General features: G+C 44.0%; 1 pseudogene across 1 annotated transcript; it reads left to right on the forward strand.

The window, feature by feature from the left end:
* The first annotated feature begins 5,674 nt into the window (after positions 1 to 5,674).
* LOC308264332 (ubiquitin carboxyl-terminal hydrolase 14-like) lies at positions 5,675 to 7,300 on the forward strand (annotated as a pseudogene). Its single transcript has one exon. The product of its transcript is annotated as a ubiquitin carboxyl-terminal hydrolase 14-like (transcript).
* The last annotated feature ends 6,264 nt before the right edge of the window (positions 7,301 to 13,564 follow it).

A 13,564-nucleotide genomic window follows, 5' to 3' on the forward strand; every position in this document is an offset into this window, starting at 1 on the left:
ATAATCCTGATACTTAGGAGGCAGAGGCAGGAGGATTGCAGGTTCACAGCCAGCCTCAGCAACTTAGGCACTCAGAAACTTAAAATTAAAAATTAAAAGCTGGCCGTTTCAAAATTAAAAATTAAAAGCTGGCCGTGGTGGCGCATGTTTGTAATCCCAGCATTTGGGAGGCTGAGACAGGAAGATCCAGGATCGTGGGCAGCCTAAGCTACTACTTAGTGAGGCCCTTTGCAACTCAGTGAGACCCTGTTTCAAAATAAAGAATAAAAAATAGGGCTGGGTATGTAGCTCGGAGGTAGAATGCCTCTGGGTTCTACCCCCAGTACCAAAAATTAAATAAATAAAAAATAGGGCCGAGGGTATAGCTTGTAGGTAGATTGCACCCTGAGTTCAATCCCCAGTGTCACACAAATAAAGAAAGAAAGAGAGAGAGAAAGAAAGAGAAATAAATAAATAAATAAATAAATGCTGGACAGGGGGTGAATTTGCCTCCAAGTTCACCCATGCACTTGTGGGCAGGACTCAGTTTCCCTCTGGATATGGGCTGCAGGTTGTCCTCAGCTCCTGGCCACTTGCATCTCTCTACTGGGGCAGCTCATGTGATTACAGCAAGCAAGAAAAGCTGGGGTAGGGAGAAAAAGAGAGAAAGCTGGCAAGAGGGCTCGTGATCCTTTATGACTTCATCTCAGAGTGACATCCATCACCTTGCCAAATTCTGCTGGGTAGAAGCAGCCCCTCAGTCCTGCGGACATTCAAGGGGAGGAGATTACAGAAGGCATGAATATCAGAAGCAGGGCTCCCTGGGAGCCATTTTGGAAGACTGCCCACCACTGGAAAAACTCAGTACCCCATCACAGCTCAATGGAAGTATTAAGTTCTGGAGTTGCATAGCACCGTGGGGTGACCATAGGTCACAATAACCTACCGGATATTTTATTAAGAACTAGAAGAGTACCTGGAAAAATCCAAACACAAAGCTATAAGAAGGAGATGAAAACGTGAATTGCCCTGTTTGTGATTAGCAGATGTTGTGCAAATGTGTTGAAATATCACACTGTACCTCATAAACTACATGTACAGTTATGACACTAGTGACTAAGACATTTAAAAACACTTTAAAGAGATGAGAATGTTAACTGCTTTGATTTGATTCATACACTATCATATCAAGTTATCACTCTGTACCCCATAAATTTCTACAATTAAAATGATTTTTTAAGGTACTGAGGATTGAGCTGAGGGAATTTCTACCTCTGGGCTACTACACCCCAACCCCCCCCCCTTTTTTTTTTATCTTGAAACAGGGTCTAGCTAAGTTGCAGAGGGCCTCACTAAGTTGCTGAGGCTAGCCTCCAATCTAAGAGCCTCCTGTCTCAGTCTCCCAAGTACTAGGATTACAGGCATGTGCCACCATGCCCATGCTTTTTAAAAAGAAAACCAAAAAAGAAATAAAACAAGTCCAGATTATGGTGTTAAGAAGAAAATAAAATGGAGATAAGACAAAAAGGACCCAGGAGTGTCGCACGAAGACCTTTCTGGGGAGGTAGTGGTTAACAGAGACCGGAAGCACAGAGGCCAGCTAGGAAGATCCCAGCCTTCCAGAAGGAGGGATGGAGGCCAGAGCCCCAGAGCCAATGGGCAAGAGGGAAGGGGGTGCCCGGTGAGGGGAGAAGCACCTGACAGGTGCATTAGGTAAATGTCCATGTTTTGAAATATCGAGCAGTTTCCCTGAGATCACATTGCTTGTAAGTGACATGGAACACACAGGATTTGAACGTGGATTTACCTGAGGTGAAGACCCACATTTTTGGCCATGCTAGTCTCTTGCAATTCACTGCAGAATCTACTAGAAGGCATGGATACTGGATTGTGATCAGCTACCCACTTGCTTAGGATGTAAGATTCTCAGGGCTGAAATCAAGACAGTACTGAGGAGACAGAAGTAGTTGGTCACCCTGTAGTGAAAAGTTGACCACTGAGCTCTTTGGTGTCAAGTGAAACCTAGACTGAGCTGGAAGCCGCACACCATCCTCAAAAGGACTGGCTGTCTACTGTTGCCTGGAGAAAAAACAAAAAACAAAACAAAACAAAACAAAAAACCAGCCGGGCGTGGTGGTATACGCTTGTAATCCCAGCATTTGGGAGGCTGAGACTGGAGGATCAGGTTCACAGATAGCCTCAGCTAATTAGTGAGGCCCTTTGCAACTCAGTGAAACCCTGTTTCAAAATCAAGAATAAAAAGTAGAGCTGGGGGTGTAACTCAGAGGTAGAATGCCCCTGGGTTCCATCCCCAGTACCGCAAAATCAAATCAAAACAAAACAAAAACCTGATATGACCCCACCCTGTTACTAAAACAAAGCACTTAAATACTTCTGTTTTGAACCTGGTGTGGTGATGCATGCCTACAGTGCTTGGGAGGGTGAGACAGGAGGAGCTCAGATTTGAGGCTAGCTTCAGCAATTTCGTGAGACCCTCGGCCACCTAGTGAGATCTTGTTTCAAAATAAAAATTAAAAATGGCTGGGAGTGTAGCTCAAAGACAGAACCCCCCTGGGTTTCACCCCTCGTATCTTTGGTTGAGTCAGGCTTTTCAGAGTTTTGCCTGCCACCTGATCCATGTTGGCTTGTAGAATGCGGGAAGCTTTTAGACAGAAAGACAAGCTATTAATAAGTCCTGTTCTCCACAGAGCAACCAGGGATGTTCTTTTGAGTATGTGAGACCGTGTCAAACCCAACACCACCCACAGCTGTCTCCGGCACCGAGAGCCGGGCATCCAGGATGCACAGGGTCTTATTTCCCCTCACCTCCTCTCCCACCTCTGACCTTTATCCTCACTGTCTGCCAGCCAGGCAGCCTCCTTCCTCTGTCAAATGCACCAGGAATGCTCTGCCTCCAAGCTTCACCGGCTCTTCTCTCTGCCTGAAGCAATCCTTGGATACCCACGTGACACCCACTCCCTTCAGGTTTCTATCTGAATATCATTCATCAGAGGACATCTCTGATTGCGGCTACAGGGAGTGGGACTTCTTTGCCTTTTATTTCTTAGAACAATGAATTTGATCAAAAGTTGCATGTGAGCTGGGCAGGGTGGCACACACTTGCAATCCCAGCACTTGGGAGGCTGAGACAGGAGGATTATAGGTTCGAGGCCAGCTTCAGCAATTTAGCAAGACTCTCGGCAACTCAGCAAGACCCTGCTGCAGAAAAAATATTATTTATATTATTTATATATATCACATATATTATATATAAATGGCTGGGGTGTAAAAATACACACACACACACACACACACACACACACACACACACACATATATATATATATATATATATATATATATATATATATATATATATATATTCACCAGTGGATTTATTTGTTACAGCAGCAAAGCGTGATTGACCCTGATTGATCCACATTCACACGCTCTGCCCCTCCTCCTTGGTACTTACTTCCACTTAACAGTCTGTATGTTTACTCTGTTTGTAATCTCATCACCAAATATTTTCATCTCAGGACATGTAGGAGGAGGTGGACATGTATTAGAGTCTCCCTTGTATACAGCTGGCTCTTTGGGTCATCCTGGTCCTTGAGGGTGGCTTCAGACCCTGGGATCTTCCCCGCGACCCTTGATTCCTGGTGTGTGTGTGCTTCTTTGACTCTGTCCCCTTGAAGGTGGGCGGGACCTGTGACATGCTTCTAAAACAGTGTGGCAAAGGTGATGGGATGTCACCCCCTGTGTGTTCCCTTGTCTAACCTCCCATCTGATTTAATTGGTGCATTGAATTATACAGACTAATGAGATTCAGAGTGACACGATCACACACCCTTCACACAACACCGTGTTTCCCTCTGCATCCCTCCCTGTGCGTGTGTGAGGTTGGCAGCGATACATTAACACGCAAACATAGCCGGGCGTGGTGGTGCACGCTTGTAATCCCCATGCTTGGGAGGCTGAGACAGGAGGATCGTGCAGGTTCGAAGCCAGCCTCAGCTACTTAGTGAGGCTCTCAGCAACTTAGTGAGACCCTGTTTCCAAAAAAAATATAAAATAGGTCTGGGAGTATAGCCCAGAGGTAGAAAGCCTTGGGTTCTACCCCCAGTACCACACACACACACACACACACACACACACACACACAACATTATTTGGACTGTCCCCTTCCTCAAGCCTCCTTCCTCCCTCCCCCACTTCCTTTTCCACGACCCTACTGGTTTCTCTCCCTTTTTTCGTGAAGTTCCCTTCCTTCCCTGTTTTCTCACTGGCTTCCACATATCAGAGAAAACGTGTGGCCCTTGATCTTCTGAAAGTATAAGACCTCATATTGTTAGTAAATACCGATCTGTTGTTGGTTTTGAGAAAGCAAGCTGTCAGCCAGGTGTAGTGGCGCACGTGTGGAATCCCAGCACTTGGGAGGCTGAGATAGGAGGACCGCAGGCTTGAGGACAACCTCACCAACCTCTAGTGATTTTCAGTAACCTAGCAAGACTCTGTTTCAAAACAAAAAATAAAAAGGGCCGAGGATGTAGGGTATAGTTTGGAGGTAGAATTCTTTTGGGTCCAATCCCCAGTACTACTAAATAAAAAATAATAACAATGGGCCACAAATGCACTAGCCAGTTTTCCATTACTGTGACAAACACCTGAGATAAATAAACTTATAACAGAAAAGTTTTGTTTTGGCTCATAGTTTGGGAGGTTTTAGTCCATGATTGTGTAGATCTGTTGTTTTTTGGCTTCTGACGGTATAGCACATGGTGTGGGGACTGCATCGTGTAGCAAATCCATTCACCTCATGGCCAGGCAGAGAAAGAGCAAGAGGAAGGGCTGGGCCCCACTATTTCCTGCAGGAGCATGCTCCAGATGACCCGAAGAGCTCCCCCAGGCCCCATCTCTCTCAGCTCCCAGCCACCTCCTGACAGCACCAAAGACATGGGCTTTGGTGGAACATTCTAGATTCCAATCATAGCATCAAGGAAAGGTCCTGGCTAGCCAGGAGTCCCAGGCAGGAATGTCATACATGCTGTAAGGATTTGTTACAAAATGGTTGCTGGTTTTGAGGAAGAGGAAGGAGGCGCCAGCTAAGGAGTGCAACACAGCCAGGCTGGGTAACAAGAACTAGCTTTTTCCTTATATTTTTAATTTTTTTTTTTTTTTGCCTTACATTTATCTAATATGCACTCTGAGGATTACTTTTTTTTTTCTTTTGGTGGTACTGGGGTTCCTGAAAGCCCTTCTATCTCTGGGATACACCCCCACGGGCTACACTCCCATACCTATTTTTTAACTTTTCTATGTGGAAACAGAGTCTCTTACGCCAGAGCGGCTGGCTTCGAACCTGCGCGATCCTCCTGTCTCTGCCTCCCAAGCGCGGGGATTACAAGCGTGCGCCACCACGCCCGGCTGAGGATTACGTTTTTACGGATAGCATGATTTAAATTTTTTTAGGCGGGGCGTGGTGGCCCACGCTTGTAATCCCTGCGCTTGGGAGGCGGAGACAGGAGGATCGCGCAGGTTTGAAGTCAGCAGCGCTGGCTTAAGAGACCCTGTTTCCAAAAATAAAAAAAGTATAAAAAATAGATCTGGGAGTGTAGCCCGGAGGTAGAAGGCTTCCAGGAATCCCAGTACCACCAAAAAAAAAAAAAAAAAAAAAAAAAAATTTTTTTTTAGAATGAGACTCGTCGCACCGAAGCTGCCTCCACCACCTCCACCACCTCGGCCTCCACCTCGGCCGCCGCCATCACCACTGGCAGCTCCTTGCAGTCTCTTCCCTTCGCCGCCCTTGCCAGGCCCGGTCCTCCTGCGCCGCCAGCTCCTTGGGCCCACGCCATGCCGCTGTACTCCATTACTGTAAAATGGGGAAAGGAGAAGTTGGAAGGCGTTGAACTGAATACGGACAAGCCGCCGGTGGTGTTCAAGGGACAGCTTTTTGCACTGACTGGAGTCCAGCCGGCCAGAAAGAAAGTCATGATGACAGTAGGAATGTTGAAGGATGATGACTGGGGAAACATCAAAATAAAAATGGAACGACGCTGCTCATGATGGGGTCATCAGACGCTCTTCCGGGAGCCCTCAGCTAAGACTGTCTTGGTGGAAGGCATGACAAAAGAGCAGTTGGCATCTGCTATGGAATCACCATGTGGATCGATTGGCAAACCTTGGTAACACTTGTTATATGAAGGCTACAGTTCAGTGTATTCTTTCTGTGCCTGAACTCAAAGATGCCCTTAGAAGGTACGCAGGTTCCTTGAGAGCTTGGGGGGAAATGGCTTCCGCGCAGTATATTACTGCAGCCCTTTAGAGATTTGTTTGACTCCATGGATAAAACTTCTTCTAGTATACCACCTATCATCCTACTGCAGTTTTTACACATGGCTTTCCCACAGTCTGCGGAGAAGGATGAACAAGGACAATACCTTCAGCAGGATGATAAGGAACGTTGGGTACAAATGTTGAGAGTATTACAGCAGAAACTGGAAGCCACAGAGGATGATTCTGTTGACGAGACAGATTCTTCATCTGCATCAGCGGTGACACCTTCCGAAAAGAAAAGTTTAATTGATCCGTTCTTTGGTGTTGAATTTGAAAGTACCATGAAATGCACAGAACCTTAAGAGGAAGAAGTCACCACAGGGAGAACCGGCTCCATCTCAGCTGCTTTATCAATCAGGAAGTCAGGTAGCTCTTTATAGGACTTAAGGTGCGACTTCAGAAAGAAATCACGAAACAGTCTCTACCGTTGCAAAGGAATGCTTTGTGTATCAAATCTTCCAAGATCAGCCAGCTACCCAGATGCTTCGAATCTTTTCTATAAAGAGAAAGAATCTGTAAGTGTGAAAGTTCTTGAGGATGTTAAATTTCCACTTTTGTTGGATGTGTATGAACTATATACACCAGAACTTCAAGAAAAAATGGTCTCTTCTCGATCGAAAGTTAAGGATCTAGGAGACAAAAAGTGAATCAGCAGCCAAATGCAAATGACAGGAAGAGTAGTCCCCAGAAGGAAGTTAAGGATGAACCCTTTTCCTTTGCTGATGATACTGGCTCCAATAACTATGGGTACCATGACCTCCCAGCAGTGCTGATGCACCAGGGCCAGTCGAGTTCCTCAAGTCATTACACATCATGAGTGAAAAGGAAACCACATGAATGGGTTAAATTTGATGATGATGATGTCAGCCTCGTGACACCAGAAGACATCCTGCGGCTCTCTGGGGGTGGAGACTGGCATATTGCTTATGTTCTACTCTATGGGCCTCGCAGAGCTGAAATAATGGAAGAGGAAAGTGAACAGTAATCTTCAACTTAGCTATTTATGCCTACGTGTGGAATAACTGTTATTTGTTGATCACGTCTATAATCCAGAGCTTTAGAGGGTAAGACATTTAGGTGGTTTTACCTGTTTCCCCACGTGGAGCAAGAGGGCAGAAGCAGACCACTTGTGCACCAACTTAAAAATTAATAGAAAAGAAAATTACCTTTGGATTGTGCTGCCCTGTGTAAAGGTAGCTGGAAGATATTCTTTAAAAGCTTATTTCTTGCATTAACTTTTAAAAAGTCTAAGTTTGCAATGCCGTCAAACCATTACCTTCTTTTTTTTTTTTTTTTAATTTTATTTTATTGGTGCACTGTATTCATACATCATAGTGGGATACAAACTTTTGTAGACATACATGCACACATCACCCAGTCAGCCCCCACCCGATCCCCACCCCATTCTCTCCCCATCCCTCCTTCCCATGCTTGGCTTAGTGGTTGACATCTAGTATTATAGCAATTTATCCAAAATTAAAAATGATAATCTCACATAACAGTTTCATTTGTCTGATACCAAGCATTTGATGATTTAAAGATAGCATTTCAATATTTCTTTTTGCTTTCTTTCTTACTAGAGCATATTTTTTTCTGTTTTTTTAGGTGAAACTATCATATATTTATATATTTATTTTTCAGAAAAAAATCTATCCTAATATGGAATATGAATTCTAGATACCCAAAACGATCTTGAAAAAGAACAAAGCTAGAAGATATATATTTTCTGCTTTCAAACCATATAAAGCTACAATAATCGAAACAGTTAGTACTGTTCTAAAGGCAGATATATAGACCATTAGAGTTAAATACAAGCCTAGAGCTAAATTCTTCCCTATGTTGTCAAGTTATTTTTGACAAGGTTTCCACGAACATTTGGTGGTGGAAATAATAATCTTTTAACTAAATATTGTTAAAAAATAATAATTACATGGAAAAGAATAAAATTGGACCTTTACCTAATCCCATATACAAGTATTAACTCAAAATAGATAAAAGACCTAAATATAAATCTTAAGACTATAAACTTTTAGGAGAAAATCTGGGTCATAAAACCTCACAACATTGAAATTGGCAGTGATTTCTTGGATATGATTTCAATGGCACAGGCAACAGAAGAATATACAAACTCCCTAAAAAATAAAAGAAAATATTGTATATCCAAAGACAATGTAAACAGTTAAAAGTTACTAATAGAATTGGATAAAATATTTCCAAATGCTATATCTGAAGGTATATTAATATTCCAACTAGAAATCCTAAAAATTAACAACAATAAAGGCAAACAATACAACTTAGAGATAGGTAAAAGACTAACATAAATAATGAATCTCCACAGATAACCAATCTTAGTTGTCTGTTGGATGGAAACTCTTGTTTCTCTGGTTCTGGTGAGTGTTACCTATTTCTTCTTTGTAGTTAATCTCTTTGAGTATTTTCTCTAGCGCTGGTTTTGAAGACATAAATTCCTTCAGTTTCTGTTTGTCATGGAAGCTTCTTATTTCTCCATCTAATTTGATAGAAAGTTTTGCTGGATAGGAAATTTTTGGCTGGAAGTTGTTTTCTTTCAGAGTTTGGAATATGTTACTCCAAGCCCTTCTGGCTCTCATGACTTGGTTTGGGAAGTCTGGAGTGATTCTAATTGGTTTGCCTCTGAATGTCACTTGGCCCTTTGTTTTTGTTGCCTTTAAGATTCTCTGCTTGGCTTCTACATTGGTCATTTTGACAATTATATGGCGTGGGGATCCTCTTCTCCGATCCTGTCTAAAGGGAGTTCTATAAGTTTCCTGGATCTGTGTATCAACCTCTTGCTCTATATTTGGAAAATTTTCTGCTATTACTTCCTTGAAGAGATTGTTGATCCCTTTGGTATCACTTTCTTTTCCCTCCTCTATTCCAATTATTCTTAGGTTAGCTCTCTTAAGATGGGCCCATATTTCTTCAATGTCAGATTCCTGCTGTTGGATATTTTTTTCTAGATTAGAAACTATGCATTCATTTTTGGATTGCTCATCTTCTAAGAGCGAGATTCTGTTCCACATGTGGTCTAATCGGTTGTTTGTGCTTTGAATTGAGGCCTTTACTTCATTAATTGCATCCTTTATCTCTTTTTGGCTCTCTCTGAGTTCTTTTCGAAGCACCTCTATTATTTCTACAGTTATTTTCCTGATTTGATCTTCTAGAAATCTCTGATTTTCTGTTTTATCAGGTTCTGATGTTGTGGGGTTGTGCACATTCATTACTCCAGTGTTATTCCTCTTTCCCATGATTTCGGAGGTTTGTGCCTTCTCTGGGTTCTTCCCTTGGGTCACTATGGCTTCACTTAAGGTGCTCTGGATCTCGAGTCTGTATTATCTCAGACCCCACTACTCCTTTACTGGGTTGTATCACAGAGTCTCCGACCCAGGGAGTCGATAGAGGCTGCTTTAAACTATGGGGGGTGCCAGGTTGCACGTTCTCCTATGGTGTGATATCTCTGCCACCACCACTCCCTCACTGGGTCAAGTCCCAGGAGGCCCAATACTGCGATTTCTCCTCTGTGGCCCGCAATTTGACTCACTGTTCTTGAGTACGCAGATGTAGCTGTACTGGACTCGGTGAATTCACTGCTGCTGCCGCCGCCGGTGGCAATATGGCGCCTCTGCCACGCCCTCGGCCATGAGGCTGGCGTATTTTTTCTTCTCTGGTTTTGATTTCCACTCTGAATCCCTGCAGCGTGTGCTGAGCTCAGCCACTGGGAGCTTTAAATGCTGTCTGCGCCGAAAGATCCCGCCTGGCTGTTCCGCAGCGGCTCACCTGGCTTGCTGTAGCCGTCCGTTGAGTTCGCAGCTGCCGCCAGCAGTATGGCGCTGCTGCCGCGTCCTCGGGCACGTGTGTCTCCTCTGTGGCCCTGAGCTCTGTTCTCAGTCCGCTTTCTCTCTGGAGCCTGGTGGTTTTTTTTGTTTTTCTGGTGATGGTGTTTTCTGGCTATGAAAGGCACTCTTTTTGTGGTAATGGAGATTGGTTGTTAGCGGGACTCTTAAGCCCCGCTTTTCTCGGTCGCCATCTTCCCGGAAGTCCCCAAAAAATTCAACCATTACCTTCTGTGATCATTTCCCTCCCTGCCCTTTCAGCCCAGAACTCAGCAATGTCATTGCACCTGTTACCCACCATTTGTTCTTGCATGGTCCGTATTGCCACTCAGTAGCTGCCTGTCCTTGGCCTTATCTAACATTTTCCAGAAAGGTGGAAGAGGAAGCCTTGCTTGTTGTGTAACTCAGCGCTGCTGTCCATCTCCCATGGGAGCATGGCTTCAATCAAGTATGTGTCCAGCCTGACTGCTGCTGGCTTTTCATGACTTTAAAATAAAGGGTGATCCATAATAGTAAAAATAAATAATTTTTTTAATCTGAGATTTTATTATTTATTTATTTATTTTTGTGGTACTGGGAATGGAATCCAGGGGCATTCTACCTCAGAGCTACACTCCCAACCCTATATATATATATATATATATATATATAGTGTGTGTGTGTGTGTGTGTGTGTGTGTGTGTGTGTGTGTCTGGGGATGGAACCCAGGGGCATTCGACCTCCGAGCTACAGCCCCTGCCCTATTTTTATTCTTTATTTTGAAACCGGGTCTCACTGAGTTGCAGAGGTCCTCACTAAGTAGCTGAGGCTGTCCGTGAACTGCGATCCTCCGGTTATTTTTTTTATTATTTATTTATTTTTTTTGAAACAGGGTCTCACTGAGTTGCAAAGGGCCTCATCACTACTTTAGTAGCTGAGGCTGTCTGAGAACTGCGATCCCCCTGTGTCAGCCTCCCAAATGCTGGGATTATAAGTGTGTGCCACCACACCTGGCTGAGATTTTTTTTTCATTGTATTTTAAAAGCCAACATTATTTTGAGCGAGGGTAATAACTATGTTTGTGTTTACAGACAAATCTAATCCTGAGCTTCCAGCCGCTGTTGAACTGAACAATGATTATTTGTTGCTCACGGACATACTCTCTGTAGTTATGATTTGGGAATGGCCTTTTTTTTTGTTTTGTTTTCTGAAAGTATATTTCTCTGATTATAAAATTCAGAGTCCCATTGGCATTGCTTGGCCCAATTTTTTCCCTTTGTATGATGAGGGCACCTCCTAAAGGTTTAGGAGTAGTGGTAACATTAACCCTTGTTTAAAGTTAATACATTGCCGGGCGTGGTGGCGCACGCTTGTAATCCCTGCGCTTGGGAGGCGGAGACAGGAGGATGGCGCAGGTTCGAAGCCAGCTGCGCGCGCTGGCTTAGGAGACCCTGTTTCCAAATAAAAATGTAAAAATAGGTCTGGGAGTGTAGTCCGGAGGTAGAGGGGCTTCCAGGAACCCCAATACCACCAACAACAACAAAAAAAGTTAAAACATTGTTTTTGTGTCTGGTCATAGCTCTTAAGTTTATAACACTGAATTTTGGAACCAGTATGCCCATTTAGGACTTGAACCAAGGTTGCAGTGTGAACAGATTGCTTGGGTTGTTCTATCTGTCTGAACCACCTGAATATCATCAGATAAAATCTTACCTCTGGGCCAGGCGTGGTGGCACACACTTGTAGTCCTAGCATTTGGGAGGCTGAGACAGGAGGATCATGGTTTGTGGACAGCCTCAGCTACTAAAGGAGGCCTTTTGCAACTCAGTGAGACCCTGTTTCAAAATAAAGGAAAAAAAAATAGGGCAGAGGTGTAACTCGGAGGTAGAATGCCCCTGGGTTCCATCTTCAGTACCGGAAAAAAAATTACCTCTTAGAGAAGAAAGGACATTGTTAACATCCTGATTAGCACTGTCAAAGGTCAATGGTTTAATTAAAATGCCAGACTTGAGCATGACTGACTTGTCACCTGACCCCCTTAGTCAATTGAGCAAGAAAATCTGTAAAAAAAAATTTTTTTTTTTTTTTGGCAGTACTGGGAATGAGGCATTCAACCTCTGAGCGACCCTCCCAGCCTTATTTTTATTCTTTTATTTTGAAACAGGGTCTCACTGAGTTGCAAAGGGCCTCACTAAGTAGCTGAAGCTGTCTGTGAACCGTGATCCTCCTGTCTCAGCCTCCCAAATGCTGGGATTACAAGTGTGCGCCACTACATCCGCTGTAAGAGGTTTTAAGCCAGTCTTAATGAGAGCCCAGGCAGAGAAAATCGCAATGGACACATTTATCCCCTGTTGAAGCAAAGCAATCATTTGTATAGGAGACAGATAATTCCCAATGTGCTACCCAACTGAGAGAGAAAAAACAAAACAAAACAAAACAAAACACCTTACCCTTTCAAGCTGGTCTCAACCCTGGCAGCTAAAGGCTTGCAAGTGACTCACCAAAACTGAGGTTGCCTGCCCCAGTCAGTGAAACTCTGAGGTTTCCTGTCCCATGTTGGTAACACCACTGAGAGCAGACGCTGTTTGCTCTGTGGTCCCGCCACAGCTTGTCACGTGTGCTACGTGTTCCGTGGTCCTGCCACGGAAGGCTGCTGCTTCAGGAGGCCACCGAAAAGAAGTTTCTCATGTAAAAATAATTTTGAAGGGATCAGATAAGGTACTATGGAGAAATTTAATAATTGGGGTAGCTGGAGAGGAGGCAGCTTGACAATTTTCCTGGGCCACCTGCAGCCAGCACTTTACTTTTAGAGAAACTTTAAACAAGGCATCATAGAAGCTGATCAAACTCAGAAGCTAGTAAAATCTCACGAGTGGCCGGGCGTGGTGGCGTACGCTTGTAATCCCCGCGCTTGGGAGGCGGAGACAGGAGGATTGCGCAGGTTCGAAGCTAGCTGCGCTGGCTTAAGAGACCCTGTTTCCAAAAAAAACAAAGTATAATATAGGTCTGGGAGTGTAGCCCGGAGGTAGAAGGGTTTCCAGGAACCCCAGTACCAGCAAGAAAAAAAAAAAATGTCACTAGTTATAGGGAAGGGCAAGCTGGGCGTGGTGGCACACACTTGTAATCACAGCATTTGGGAGGCTGAGATAGGAGGATTGTGGTTCACTGACAGCCTCAGCTACTACTTAGTGAGGCCCTTTGCAACTCAGTGAGACCCTGTTTTTAAATAAAGACCCTGAATAAAATATAGGGCTGGGTGGAGCTTGGAGGTAAAATGCTCCTGGGTTTCTTCTCCAGTTCTTAAAAAAAAAAAAAAAAAGGACTGTAAAGCAGTCTTGTGACAAGCTTAGAGGAAGGAAGGGTTCAGCATTACTGGGTGGAGAAGACATCAAAGATTGCACTATGGATTGCATCAGGGC

The sequence above is a fragment of the Muscardinus avellanarius genome, assembly GCF_963383645.1.
Source record: "Muscardinus avellanarius genome assembly, chromosome: 6".
Lineage (NCBI taxonomy): Eukaryota > Metazoa > Chordata > Mammalia > Rodentia > Gliridae > Muscardinus > Muscardinus avellanarius.